This window comes from Nicotiana sylvestris, chromosome 2, assembly GCF_000393655.2.
Source record: "Nicotiana sylvestris chromosome 2, ASM39365v2, whole genome shotgun sequence".
NCBI lineage: Eukaryota > Viridiplantae > Streptophyta > Magnoliopsida > Solanales > Solanaceae > Nicotiana > Nicotiana sylvestris.
In genome coordinates this window covers 80,821,736-80,835,646 of record NC_091058.1, presented here as the reverse complement: position 1 = coordinate 80,835,646, position 13,911 = coordinate 80,821,736, and the positions used below count along the sequence as shown (strand labels likewise).

Below are 13,911 nucleotides of genomic sequence, written 5' to 3'. Positions count from 1 at the left end.
TGGATTGGTTATCTCCATATCATGCTATTCTAGACTGTCATGCTAAGACAGTTACTTTGGCTATTCCGGGTGTTCCGAGGATCGAGTGGCGTGGCATGACTGATTATGTCTCTAGTAGAGTAATTTCTTTCTTGAAAGCCCAGTGTATGGTTGGGAAGGGTTATCTATCATATATGGCTTTTATGCGGGATGTTGGAGCTGAGACTCCTAGTATTGATTCTGTCCTAGTTGTAAGGGACTTTCCTGATGTATTTCCTGCAGACCTGTCGGGCATGCCGCCGGACAGGGATATTGATTTTGGCATTGACTTAGTGCCGGGCACTTAGCCCATTTCTATTCTGCCATATCGTATGGCACCAATAGAGCTAAAAGAATTGAAGGAGCAGCTTCAGGAACTCTTAGATAAGGGGTTCATTCGGCCTAGCGTGCCCCGTGGGGTCACCTGTTTTATTTGTGAAGAAGAAAGATGGCACAATGAGAATGTGTATTGATTATAGGCAGTTGAATAAGGTAACAGTGAAGAACAAGTATCCTTTGCCTCGCATTGATGACTTATTTGATCAGCTTCAAGGAGCGAGGGTATTTTCTAAGATTGATCTCCGTTCGGGCTATCACCAGTTGAAAATCAGGGAGTCGGATATTCCCAAGACTGCTTTCAGGACTAGATATGGTCACTATGAATTTTTGGTTATGTCTTTCGGGCTGACCAATGCCCCAGCAGCGTTCATGCATTTGATGAACAGTGTATTTCTGCCTTATCTGGATGCCTTTGTTATTGTATTCATTGATGATATCCTGGTGTATTCGCGTAGCCAGGAGGAGCATGCCCAGCATTTGCGTATAGTGTTGCAGAGATTGAGAAAGGAGAAGTTTTATGCAAAATTCTCCAAATGTGAATTTTGGCTAAGTTCTGTGGAATTTTTGGGACACATAGTGTCCAGTGAGGGTATACAGGTTGATCCAAGGAAGATAGAAGCAGTGCAGAGTTGCTCTAGACCGTCCTCAGTCACAGAGATTCGGAGTTTTCTTGTGCTAGCAGGCTATTATCGCCAATTTGTTCAGGGGTTTTCTTCTATTGCATCGCCTTTGACCAAGTTGACTCAGAAAGGTGCCCTATTTGTATGGTCCGGCGAGTGTAAGGAGAGCTTTCAGAAGCTCAAGGCACTTCTGACCACAGCTCCAGTTTTGGTGTTACCATCAGCTACAAGTTCATACACGGTATATTGTGATGCTTCCAGAGTTGGGATTGGTTGTGTGCTAATGGAGGAGGGTAGAGTTATTGCTTATGCTTCTCGTCAGTTGAAGCCCCATGAGAAGAACTACCTTGTTCATGATTTGGAGTTGGCTGCTATAGTTCATGCCTTAAAAATTTGGAGGCACTATTTATATGGCGTATCTTGTGAGGTAGTCATTGATCATCGCAGTCTTCAGCATTTACTTAAACAAAAAGATCTTAATTTGAGGCAGCGGAGATGGCTTGAGTTACTCAAAGACTATGATATTACCATTCTATATCATCCGGGAAAGGCCAATGTAGTGGCCGATGCGTTGAGCCGAAAGGCAGTCAGTATGGGGAGTTTGGCTTACATCCTAGTTGGGGAGAGGCCTCTTGCAGTTGATGTTTAGACCTTGGCCAATCAATTGGTGTGGTTAGATATTTCTGAGCCTAGCCGGGTATTGGCTAGTGTGGTTTCTCGATCTTCCTTATATGATCGCATCAGAGAGCACCAGTATGATGATCCGCATTTTCTTGTCCTTAAGGACAGAGTTCAGCATGATAATGCCAAAGATGTGACTATAGGTGATGATGGCATATTGAGGATGCAGTGCCATATTTGTGTGCCCGATGTTGATGGGCTTAGAGATTTGATTCTTGAGGAGGCCCACAGTTCGCGGTATTCCATCCATCCGGGTGCTGCGAAGATGTATCAGGACTTGAGACAGCATTACTGGTGGAGGAGAATGAGGAAAGACATTGTGGGATATGTGGCTCCGTGTCTCAACTGTCAGCAGGTGAAATATGAGCATCAGAGACCGGGCAGTTTGCTTTAGCAGATGATTATTCCTGAGTGGAAAGGGGAGAGAGTTACTATGGATTTAGTGAGTGGCCTTCCTCGGACTTTGAAGAATTTTGATTCGATTTGGGTCGTTGTGGATAGGCTGACCAAGTCAGCGCATTTCATTTCGGTGTGTACCACATATTCTGCGGAGCGACTGGCTAGGATCTTTATTCAGGAGATTGTGCAGTTGCATGGTGTTCCAGTTACTATTATTTCGGATAGAGGTACTCAGCTCACTTCTCTGTTTTGGAGGACTTTTCAGCACGAGTTGGGCACTCAGGTGGAGTTGAGTTCAGCATTTCATCCTCAGACGGACGGACAGTCCGAGCGTACTATTCAGATATTGGAGGATATGTTGCGTGCCTGCGTGATTGATTTTGGAGGTTCTTGGGTTGAATTTTTACCACTTGTAGAGTTTGCCTACAACAACAGCTATTAGTCCAGTATTCAGATGGCACCATATGAGGCCTTATATGGGAGGCGGTGTAGAACTCCAGTGGGTTGGTTTGAGCCCGGTGAGGCTAGGTTATTGGGGACAGATTTGGTCCAGGATGTTAGAAAAGGTGAAGGTAATTCAGGAAAGACTTCGCACAGCTCAGTCGCGTCAGAAGAGTTATGCGGACCGAAAGGTCCGAGATGTGTCATTTATGGAGGGTGAGAAGGTTTTGCTGAAGGTTTCGCCGATGAAGGGTGTTATGAGGTTCGGAAAGAAAGGGAAGTTAAGTCCGCGGTTTATTGGACCATTTGAGGTACTTAGGAGGATTGGAGAGGTGGCTTACGAGCTTGCTTTGCCACCTAGATTATCGGGTGTTCATCCAGTATTCCATGTGTCCATGCTCCGGAAGTACATTGGGGACCCGTCTCATATTTTAGATTTCAGTACAGTACAGTTAGATGAAAATTTGACTTATAATGTGGAGCCAGTGGCTATTTTGAGTCGACAGGTTCAAAAATTGAGATCAAAAGATATAGCATCAGTGAAAGTACAGTGGAGAGGTCGGCCCGTGGAGGAGGCTACTTGGGAGACCGAGCAGGAGATGCGGAGCAGGTACCCGCACCTATTTGAAACTCCAGGTATGTTTCTTAACTCGCTCGAGGACGAGCGTTTGTTTTAGTTGGGGAGAATGTAACGACCCGAACCGTCGTTTCCTGTATTTTCGTCTCGTATTCCCCGTTAAATGCTTATTCATGTTTCAATATGTGTACTTGGTGAATTTGAGTCAATTCGGATCGAGTTTGGTATGAAATGGGACAATTAGTCTCTTTAAGGAAGAATTAGTTTGGAAAAGTCAACCGGACGTTGACTTGTGAGTTAGAGGGCTCGGAATTGAATTCGACGATTCGGTTAGTTTCGGGGGATGATTTAAGGCCTAGGAGTGCAATCGGAATTAATTTTGGAGGCCCGGTGAAGAAATTAGCTCATTTTGGCGAAGTTAGTATTTTGGCGATTTTCGGTTGATAGGTGAAATTTTGATCCGACGGTCGTAATGGAATTCCAAGAATTTATGTAGCTTCGTTATGCCATTTTGGATATGTGTGCAAAATTTCAAGTCATTCGGACATATTTTGGTCGAGTTTTTGATCGAATGCTCGTTTTGGAAGTTTTAAAGGAACTTAGACTTGAATTCGATATAATTCGATAATTTTGGTGTTAGTCGAGGTGTTTTGATAATTGGAACAAGTTTGAATAATATTATAAGATGTATTGGTATTTTTCGTTGAGGTCCCGAGGACCTCGGGATGATTTCGGATGGCTAACGAGAACTTTTGAAGTTGGAAATTTCATAATAGACGAAAGTTGTAAATGAGTGCGCACAAGGCCTCACTTTGAACGATAATATCTCTCGTTATATAAGGAGTTGTGTGAGCTAGAACCTATCAAATTAAATCCCTTTGAGTCTAGTTTCCAACGCAACAAACCGTTCGTCATTTGGAAGTGTATACAGGAAGTTATGACCATTTCACTGGTCAGGTGTCAGAGCGCGCGAAGTATCGCGCGAAGTCGCGCGTTTCGCGCGTCTGAGGCAGAATGCTCAGCAAAAACGCGCGAACAACGCGCGAACTCGTGCGACTGGAGGGTTTTTAAGTACTCTAAAGACCGAAAATGAGAGTAATTGAGTCATTTCTCAAGCTTAGGGCTTCCTCTACATCCCAACTCGACCAAGGCACCAATTGCACTCCTAAGTCAAGCTTTTAAGTGTGTTTTCATGGTGATTTCACTTCACAATCACTAGTTACAATATGATTTTGATTGGATTTCATAGGATTTCTTCAAAATCTCAAGAACACCCCAAAGTTTTGCAAGATTTCTTCCAAAAGGTAAATCCTACACCTTAGACTCACATATATGGATATATTATGGAAATATGAGTATGAATCAAGTATTACAACTTATTGTATGGTGGTTGGAAGCCATAAATTCCCAATTTAAATACATGAACATGGTAGGGATTTAAAGGTGTTTATTTGATGGAATTTTTGTTGGTTTGGGTGTGAATGGTTGATCACACATGTGATGTTAGGAGTATAAATTGTTAAAGAATAATAGTGGGATGAATTGTTGGTTAATGGTGATAGTTGGAGGAACCAATGCTATAGTTAAGAGGTGTAAATATTTATGCCTACAAGATGTTTGATAATATGCCTAAATGGCATAATTTATGGGATCTAGTACTAATATTGGCCCTATTGAGTGTTGTATTGTAGATTGAAGTTACATAACTGTATGGGATCATTATAGTATCATTAAGGGGCGAATTTCAGATATGTATGGTTAAAACCCCGTCTTTTAGAAATCGAACTTCATCGATGTTTGTGTGATTTTTGGCAGATTCGTCACACGAGGAGGCCAATTAGAGAGGCAAGGGCATAGCGAGCTAGAGGTGAGTAATGATTTTAAATGATGCACTGAGGGATTGAAACCCCGGATTGCACAACATACTGCTATGTTGAGATGGGACACGCGTTGTATGACGAGCGCGGGGTCATTTACTATTGAGGATTGTGACTTGGTCCATCCCAGTTGATATTTTTAACGCGTAATTGATAAAGATTTATTATTTTTCACTATGATTGGGGCTTATTGCCATATTTGGGCTTCGTGCCAATTATCTGAAATCTTTTATGAATTTACATTACTATTTTCCTCACGAATTGAAATATTATTTGAATTCAGTCCAATTGAATTATATTATTTTGTGAACTCAACTACATTTATACTCAACTCGAGATCTAATGATATTTATAATGCTGTTGAGCTGAGCACTATTGTTTTACTGATGCCCAAAAGGCTGATGATTATTTTCTGGACTGATTGAGGCCGAGGGCCATACGTGAGGATATGTTGAGTGATGTGAGGAGGTTTTCAGGCCTCGAGTGTTATATGAGGAGGCTTTCAGGCCTCGAGTGTTATATGAGGAGGCTTTCAGGCCTCGAGTGTTATATGAGGAGGCTTTCAGGCCTCGAGTGTTATATGAGGAGGCTTTCAGGCCTCGTGTGTGATGTGTGAAGGCTTTTAGGCCTATTGATATGGCGCTTGGGCTGTAGAAGCCCCTCCAGAGTCTGTACATACCCCCAGTGAGCGCAGGGTACCCAGGTGAGTTGGGAGTGGGCCCTAGAGGCCGTTGCTTGTGTGTGGTGAGTTGGGAGTGAGCCCGAGGGGCTGATGTTGCGTGCAGGTGATTTGGGAGTGAGCCCGAGGGCTGATATTGTGTGCTGGTGAGTTGGGAGTGAGCCCGCGGGGCTGATACTGTATTGAGAATTTGATATTGAGCCCGAGGGGCAAGTTTCTGATTATTCCTTACTTGTTGAAATTTAATTGTCTTCACTGTTTTAAAAGAGACTTATCTGATATTCCACGGTTTTATTGTATAATTGATTTTACTGCTTGAGATAGCATTATATTGTGCCTTTATGAGATTTCATGCTTTCAGTAGTTATTTATTTTTATTACTTACTGAGTTGGAGTACTCACATTACTCCCTGCACCATGTGTGCAGATACAGGCAGAGCTGAGTTCGCTCCTGAGCGCTGATTCTTTCCAGACCAGGCGGTGACTAGGAGTAACGAGGTAGCTGTTGACGTCCGCAGCCCCGTTTTCTCCCTTATCTTTGTTATTTATGATAATTCCAGACTTTGTAAAATATTAGTAAACTCTGTAGTAGCTCATGACTTGTGACACCCCGATTTCGGGCTGAGTTGGGAGGGTTTTCCTTGTTCTATCACGTTTATTTCGCATTTAAGATTATATTGCTCATGATTTAGACTTATTCTTGCTAAGTAATTATAAAGAGATGTATTGTTTTGTTGATTGGCTAGCCTTGTCCTCACGAGAGGCGCCATCACGACCGAGTTGGGATTTTGGTCCGTGATAGTGGCGCGGGGGGCTTAGGTCAGAGAGTGAGAGAGGGTGAGAAGAGAGAGGAAGATGAGGGGAATTAAGGGGAAATGGGGCCAAAAGTTTTGGGAATTAAGGGTTTAAATACCAGGGTGGGAGATAGATAAGGGCCGTTGGATCAAGGCAGTCGGACGAATAAGATTAGATCTTAGATTTACTTATCAAACGACGTAGTTTAGGTATGAAACTACGCCGTTTCGTGATCTACTGGCAACCCTATTTGGACCGGATCTGGGCTCTTTGGGCTTCTAATTTTGGGCCAATTTTGGCTCAATTTCAATTAAAATATACTAGCCCAATCCCTTAAACCACCCTAACTATCTTATTTAGTGCTAAAGAAAATATACAAGTAGAAAGAAAAATCTTTTTGGTATATATAATTCAAATATGCAAACTAAAATATACAAATAAAAGTTAAAAAATATTTTTGGTATTTTTAATGAAGGAAGGAAAATAAAAATGCGCAAATAACTACAAATCATCAAAATATTAGTATTTGTAGGAGAATTAGAAGCAAGCAAAAATTAGGTATTCACAAACTCTTAGCCCAGTCAAACAGGTTCACATAAATTAGAACGGGGGAGTAGTATTTTGGTGGAGATCATTAGCAAGTACTAAGTTACAGAGTACTAACATTAATTTTACTTGAACCGGAAGCTTTCAAAGCTTTATAACATACTTTCAGAACAACATAAAACGGAATTTAACTATTTCCGTAAGACTAAACTGAAAAAATAATGATAAATAATAATTAGAAAAATAAAGAATTTGAAAATATCAAAAAAACATGGGGGGGGGGGGGAGGAAGGGAATTGAAAGAGGAGAAGTAAATTGAAATAATGAACTAAATATACTAATGTCAAGCGACAACAGATCTAAAATTTAGAGAAAGTTGAAGGATAACTGGTGTCGCTACTGTTATACCCCATGTTTTCGTACGTAAAATTACGTCGTAGGTCAATTGATATAAGCTCAGAAATGAGATCATCTTTGAAAGTACATAAAGTAAGTTAATCATATTACTTTGGAGGTTACAAAATTTTTGAGATCATGGATAACAAGTACCAAGAGAGTTGAAAGGCTTAGAAGCTAAGCAAATTGAAGAAAATAAGTTTCGTTGAATGTCGACAAGTTGGGAATGTTATAACATGTACTTTTAGGGTGAGATTAGGGCGCTTAACATGATAAGGATGTTATGTTATGAGTTATTTTATTCGTATGATAGTCGTGTATTGAGTTTTAAAGTCAAGTGAGTTGTAAAACAAAAGTTGGCAAAGGTCATCACAAGTGTTACACCCTCTGCATCCCAAGGTGACGTATAATGAATAAGAAAATTTTTAATCATGATTTAAATGAGTATAAAGTCATAATATGACTATATATGATGTTTCGATATAAAATATAAAGTTTGGGAAAAATCGGATTTAAGTTGCGGAAAAACTAAGGATTTGCCTTGTAACGAAGCTTTTTGAGGAATACATTTAGTGCATTATATGAGGTCTTTTAGGGACATATTATATACCAAATTGAAGGTCTTGGAATGTACTTTCCAACACTCTTAACAGTTCATTCATACAACATCCGGATAAAAAGATATGAGCGTCTGAAGAAGGGCCAATGCTAGGGTGCCAAGCTAGCACCTCTTTGACTTTTCAAAAGTTGATATATATATATATATATATATATATATACGTTTTAAGTAATCTTTCTCTCGATTTTCATATAACGGGACTAGAGAACCACCATAAACCTATCCTTAAGCTCTCTACAAGGGTTTCAAAGAAGATTAACATCCCGAGTATGAAATCAAGAAACAATAACATTAGAACGATCCCTACGACGTACATATTATTATACCGCCTCTATTTTTCTTTGTAGTTTGAGTTTTCGAAGATAATTCATAGTTAATAACATGCCTACTTTCTGCATTTAAGCTTTTAAAGGCTCTCCTAAATGCCGGTATAAGCGGCATCCTATTTAATAGCCAAAATGCAGGCACCCAATGTCTAAGGGAAACGTTGCAATCTTCACTAATACTGTGTAAACAGATTGCATAGTTTTTCTTTCCATAAATAAAAAAATACGAAAAATCTCAAAGAACTTTCTATTTTGCTGATTTATGCCATCTTCTCAAATAGGATTATTGTAATGAATACATGTCTATCGAGACCCAAAACATGTATTCGGACATGTTGGCAGTCCCCCTAATACATGTATTGATTGGTATGACGACCCAAAACTCACTATAGGATGTGATGGTGCCTAATACCGCGGTCAGGCAAGCCAATGTTGATTTATCAATTTATTTACTCATTTTATTACTTTCGAAATCATAATCTCTATTACTTTAATGGTATAAAATAGACTTTTCAGGGTAATATGATAATAAATACGCAATTACAATAACGAACAACCAGTAGAAACCCTCAAAACCCGGTGTCACAAGTACAGACTACTGGAAAATAGGGCTATCGCAACGGCTCAGATATCGTTGCAATAGCCAAGAAACAGTTGCAATAAGTCTACTGCTACAGTTTAGGGACAGTTTCATCAAGTCGCGTGCCAATAGGTCTATTGCAACAGTTTCTGTAACGGTTGCAAGTCGTTGCTATATGTTTATCTATTGCAACGGTTTTGAACCGTCGATATAGAACTATCTAGTGCAACGCTTGTTTAATCAAAGTGGAACGGTTCAAAGTCGTGGCAATATCACTTTATGTAACGGTTTTTATGCTATAGGAACAGTTTGAATTACATATTGCAACAACCATTAGGAGCTATGGCAACGGCTAATTGAATCTATTGCAACGATTTGTTGAAGCTATTGCAACAATATATTGAAGCTATCGCAACGGTTTGTTAAGGCTTTACAACAATTTATAGAAGCCATTTGCATTTGAGACTTTTATAGAAGTAAAATTTCTAACATTGTCCAACAATTAAAAAGCATACATAATTCCCAAAAGTAATCAAAATTCAAAATAAAGAATTTCTAAAATATCAGAATACACGAATATTTTCAAGAACAATCCCATAACTCTAAGTAGTGTCTTCGCTGCTTTCATCCTTGCTCATTTGATCCTCCTAGAAACGACGAAAATAAATTATTAAGTAAAACATTCAGAAGGAGTAGTGCCTCAAAATTCAAGAGGTGAGGTAGGTACCTCTATTGGTATTTACATCTTTTTGTCACTTGTCTTATCGTATTTCTACTTTGTGGTACTAACTTTCAGTCCCTGCCATAGAAGACTAAGCCAAGAATAAACTTTCACAAGTCAGAAAACAAGAAAATTACCGAAATTTGCACTAAGTAAGAAGAAAGAGGACACGCTCAAAAATATGGTAAAGAAAACTATACAGTCCAACCTTCCTCTAATAAAATACATAAGCACATAATCAAGAGATCCCAAATCATCTCTTCCTCTTTGCTCTCCCAAAAAAATGAAAAAGGACAACAATTTATCATATATAAATGGCCGTGAATCTAAATCGTAAAGAAGAAATCATAAACTTTGACACCAACACCATATCAGTCAGCCCTTTGATAACACGGATAAATAGCTACATATCCAAATCATGGAAGACATCACTTAATCTTTACAGTAACTACTCATGAAATGGATCCTATATTTATACAACAGAACCCATTCATGATGAAAGTTGGACTAAATATAGACTTTATAAGCTCCAACAAGTTACATCTATCAGCTAATAAGCGAGCAATGGGACAACCAACCATCAACATACAGCCTCTGACTTATTCAAAGATTTGCATTTTCAATTCAAGGAGAAATATAGCATGAACAGTTATCTGAAATAAAAAATAACTCAAAAAGGATTCTTGATACATTTTCACATTTATAGATTATTTCTACGGTCAAATCTCAACAAGAGACTTTAGCCAACCTAAAGTATGACTTCAGGCAAAACTACTATTCCAACCTAATATAGAGAAAAAATAGTTGCTGAAAAATAAACATGGATAAATAGCTACTTGTCCAAACCCAAGACAAAATACTTACTAGCTAAATTTACTGACGCCGAAAAGGAAGTTTGTAAAAGTTTACATAGACATGAATCTATGTAGAACTTGTGCATAGGTAAAAGGAGCATAGACATGACATATACTCCAAACTGTCAAACCAAATACACAAAATCTTGAGACAAAGTCCAATATCACTAACTGAATGAACTAAATTAATGTTAGAAACATATAAATCTATGGTTTTCCAAAAGAATATGCATAAAATAGCTCAATGCATTTTTATACACATAAAACTACCTTTGTGGCTAGTTCCGCATTCTTGGAATTTTCTCCTCCTTAAATGTCTAAGTTCACACAAATTGTACAGAACTTCATTGCAGTTCATTTCATCCAAGTCATAAGTTCTTTTCTCAAATAAAGAAATTTCAGCCAGACTTGAAGTCTCAATCACTTCAAATCTAGATCTGTTGTTTTACCAAACTGAATTTCATAAGCAGCAAATCTAAATTAGTCGTGGAAATGAAGGCAACTTTAAGAGAATAAACAATACTTTTTTCTTGAAATAAAATAAAAATACCATACCCACAATTAAAATAATCAGATGACGACCAATGCAATTGAAACAATGATGCAATTCGAAACCCTGCCTTCAAGAGATAGAGATAAATTTGAAGGCACAAAATCGATTCTGTTTACAGAACAAGAAACTTTCAACAAACACAAAAATCTAAAACCCTGTCATATACAAAGAAATTTTAGTGAATAATCCTTTATAGAACAAGAAATTAGAAATACCTGAAAAAATATTGAAAATCAAGAAATGAAGGCCGGGTTTTGGGTTCTCTTATTTTCAATTCAAGCGAAGAATGTAGAAGATGGAAAAGAGTTGAGAGATTCGTTCGCCACTGTTCAAATATTTAAACATCAGATTTGAGAGCGTCATTTCTTTGTGCTGCGAATAAAAATTGTTTGGATATCTCGAGAGATATGTAGCCCGAAGCACAAATACTCTAAGAGCGCTATTGACAAATTTTAGGGTTTATCTTAAGAGTTTGGATCTGTTTGAAGCAACAATGCTTAAGAGTGGATAGAGTTTCTATATGTTCGAAGTACAAGCGTTAGTCTTTAGGTTTTAAGTAAAACCAAAAAGCTAAAAAACAAAATGAAAACTACTTAAAAATTGGGAAATTAGAAGCGGGAAAATTAGGAGGGAATTGAATATCGTCCCAATAAATTTTTTTTCTGAAAAATCGTTTTTGTAGATTTTTATATGGCAACGGTTGTAATAACCGTTACAGCAAGTTCCTCTATAGAAACGCTTATTTCACTAATGCAACGATTTAGTTACGAAAGCATTCCAATAGGGTCTAGTTGCTACCGTTGCAATAGACCATCTATAGCAACGGTTATATAACCGTTACATCAGCATTTTCTAAGGAGTACGACAATAATACAACATATGTACCGGATGTAAATAAGACCGGATAAAATAAATAGTACATTAGAGACTCGGTGGACTGCGATGCGTAGCCTAAATTGCAGCTCACATAGAGTCTCCTCAACAAATGCGTCTACGCGCCAAGATATCAAATAACCTGTCAGATCCTGCACATTTAGTGCAGAAATGTAGCATGAGTACGTAAATCAACGTGCACCTAGTAAGTATCTAGCCTAACCCCGGAGATGTAGCGACGAGGGGTCGACATTGACACTTACTAAAGGTCTAAATAAATAAATGATAATTCACAAAAAGTATGAAGTGCACAACAGTAGTGGAGTAAATCTGTAATTTCATAATTTTTGTTTATTTATTTTAAGGTAGGAATTTGTAAATATTGTATTCTACATTAACAGCTCATAAATGTCAAGTGCTAATATCAAATAAATAGGGGATACCATATAAAAAGTCGGGCATCAGTGGGAAGATTAGCTCGTGAATATTCGGACTGCTAGCGATATAACGCACGATTTTGCCGAGGTCGTTTGGCTTGATCCAGAATATGTGTACACTACCGAGGGTCGTGCGGCACGAATCATAGATGCATCTATATACTGCCGAGGCATTCGATCCGCTACACAAGAAAGGAAGGAAGTTATCGACTTACAAGACACGTGTTTACAATACAGTACATGAGCACAAAATGAATATAATCTTTACCGTTTCTCAACTAACTCTCCCACAACTTAAAGTGATAAGGCTTGGCCTAGTATACATATATTTATTCTAAATCAATTTCAGTCATAACTTTAATTAATTAAGCTAACAGAACGAGTTCACGTAATTTAATTATTACACGATTTAGTCCTAAGTCTACCCAAACATAAATATACTTTAGCTACGTACGGACTCTCGTCACCTCGTGCGTATGTATCACCCACAACTAGTTGCACATAACAATAAATATCACCTAGCGGGTAGTTTCTTCCTCACAAGGTTAGACAGGAGACTCACCTCGCTCCGAAGTTCCAAAACCGACTTCAACATCTCTCTAATACCTTGAATCGATGCCCGTTGATTCAACACTAGTCAGACAAATGTGCAAATCAACACAAATATACTCTAATACCCATAATTAATTAATTTAACCAATTCTCAACTCCACTTGAAAAGTCAATAAAGCCAACACTCGTGCCCTATAACGACCTGGCCGGTCGTTCTGAGAGTTGTAGCCTCGTTCCCCCATTTCCTACTTCTTTTGTGTTCTACGATTGTATTGTAACTAACTGGATTAGTTGGTTCGGGTCCGGAGTGATTCGGAGTGAATTGAGACACTTAATCTCTTAATTAGAAGTTTAAGTTGGAAAAGTTGACCGGATGTTGACTTATGTGTAAACGACCTCGGATTTGAATTTTAATAGTTCCGTCAGCTCTGTTAGGTAATTTTGGACTTAGGAGTGCGTCCGAAATGTGATTTGGAGGTTTGTAGTAAAATCAACAAAAATTGGAATTTTGGCAATTTGACTGGCAAAATTTTGATATCAGGGTCGGAATTGATTTTCGCCAATTAGCGTAGGTTCGTGGTGTCATTTATGACTTGTGTGCAAAATTTGAGGTCAATCGAGCGTGGTTTGATAGGTTTTTACGTCGTTTGTGGAATTTGGAAGTTTAGAAGTTTATTACGCTTGAATCCGGATGTAATTCATATTTTTGGTGTTATTTGAGGCGATTTGAGGATTTAACTAAGTTTGTAAGAGGTTTTGGGACTTGTTGGTATGTTTGTGTGAGGTCCCGAGGGTCTCGGGTGAGTTTCGAGTTGGTAACGGATCATTTTTGGTGTCTTCTGCATTTCTTCTGGTTTCTTATACGTGATCGTATGAGTGGGTCCTCGATCGCGTAGGTTTATTGAGGGTATCTGGTAAATTTGTTATATGCGACCTCCAATTGAGTCGGGCTATCATGGACACGAGGTGCGGTCCGCGTTCCCGTAAGGGAAGCGAAGCGACTATAGAATGCACGCTTTGCTCTTTGC

At 38.7% G+C, this 13,911-nt stretch overlaps 1 long non-coding RNA gene across 4 annotated transcripts; it reads right to left on the bottom strand.

Annotated features, from left to right (window-relative positions):
• Positions 1-9,359: 9,359 nt before the first annotated feature.
• On the bottom strand, positions 9,360-11,543 carry LOC104213144 (uncharacterized). 4 transcript variants are annotated; one of them, XR_011405035.1, is made up of 6 exons: positions 11,237-11,543; positions 11,024-11,129; positions 10,739-10,921; positions 10,479-10,590; positions 9,621-9,705; positions 9,360-9,540 (listed from the first exon to the last, which is right to left on the bottom strand). It is a non-coding gene; the product is annotated as an uncharacterized lncRNA (long non-coding RNA). The 4 variants fall into 4 exon arrangements; XR_011405036.1 differs by lacking the exon at positions 10,479-10,590; XR_011405037.1 differs by lacking the exons at positions 10,479-10,590; positions 10,739-10,921.
• Between the last annotated feature and the right edge of the window lie 2,368 nt (positions 11,544-13,911).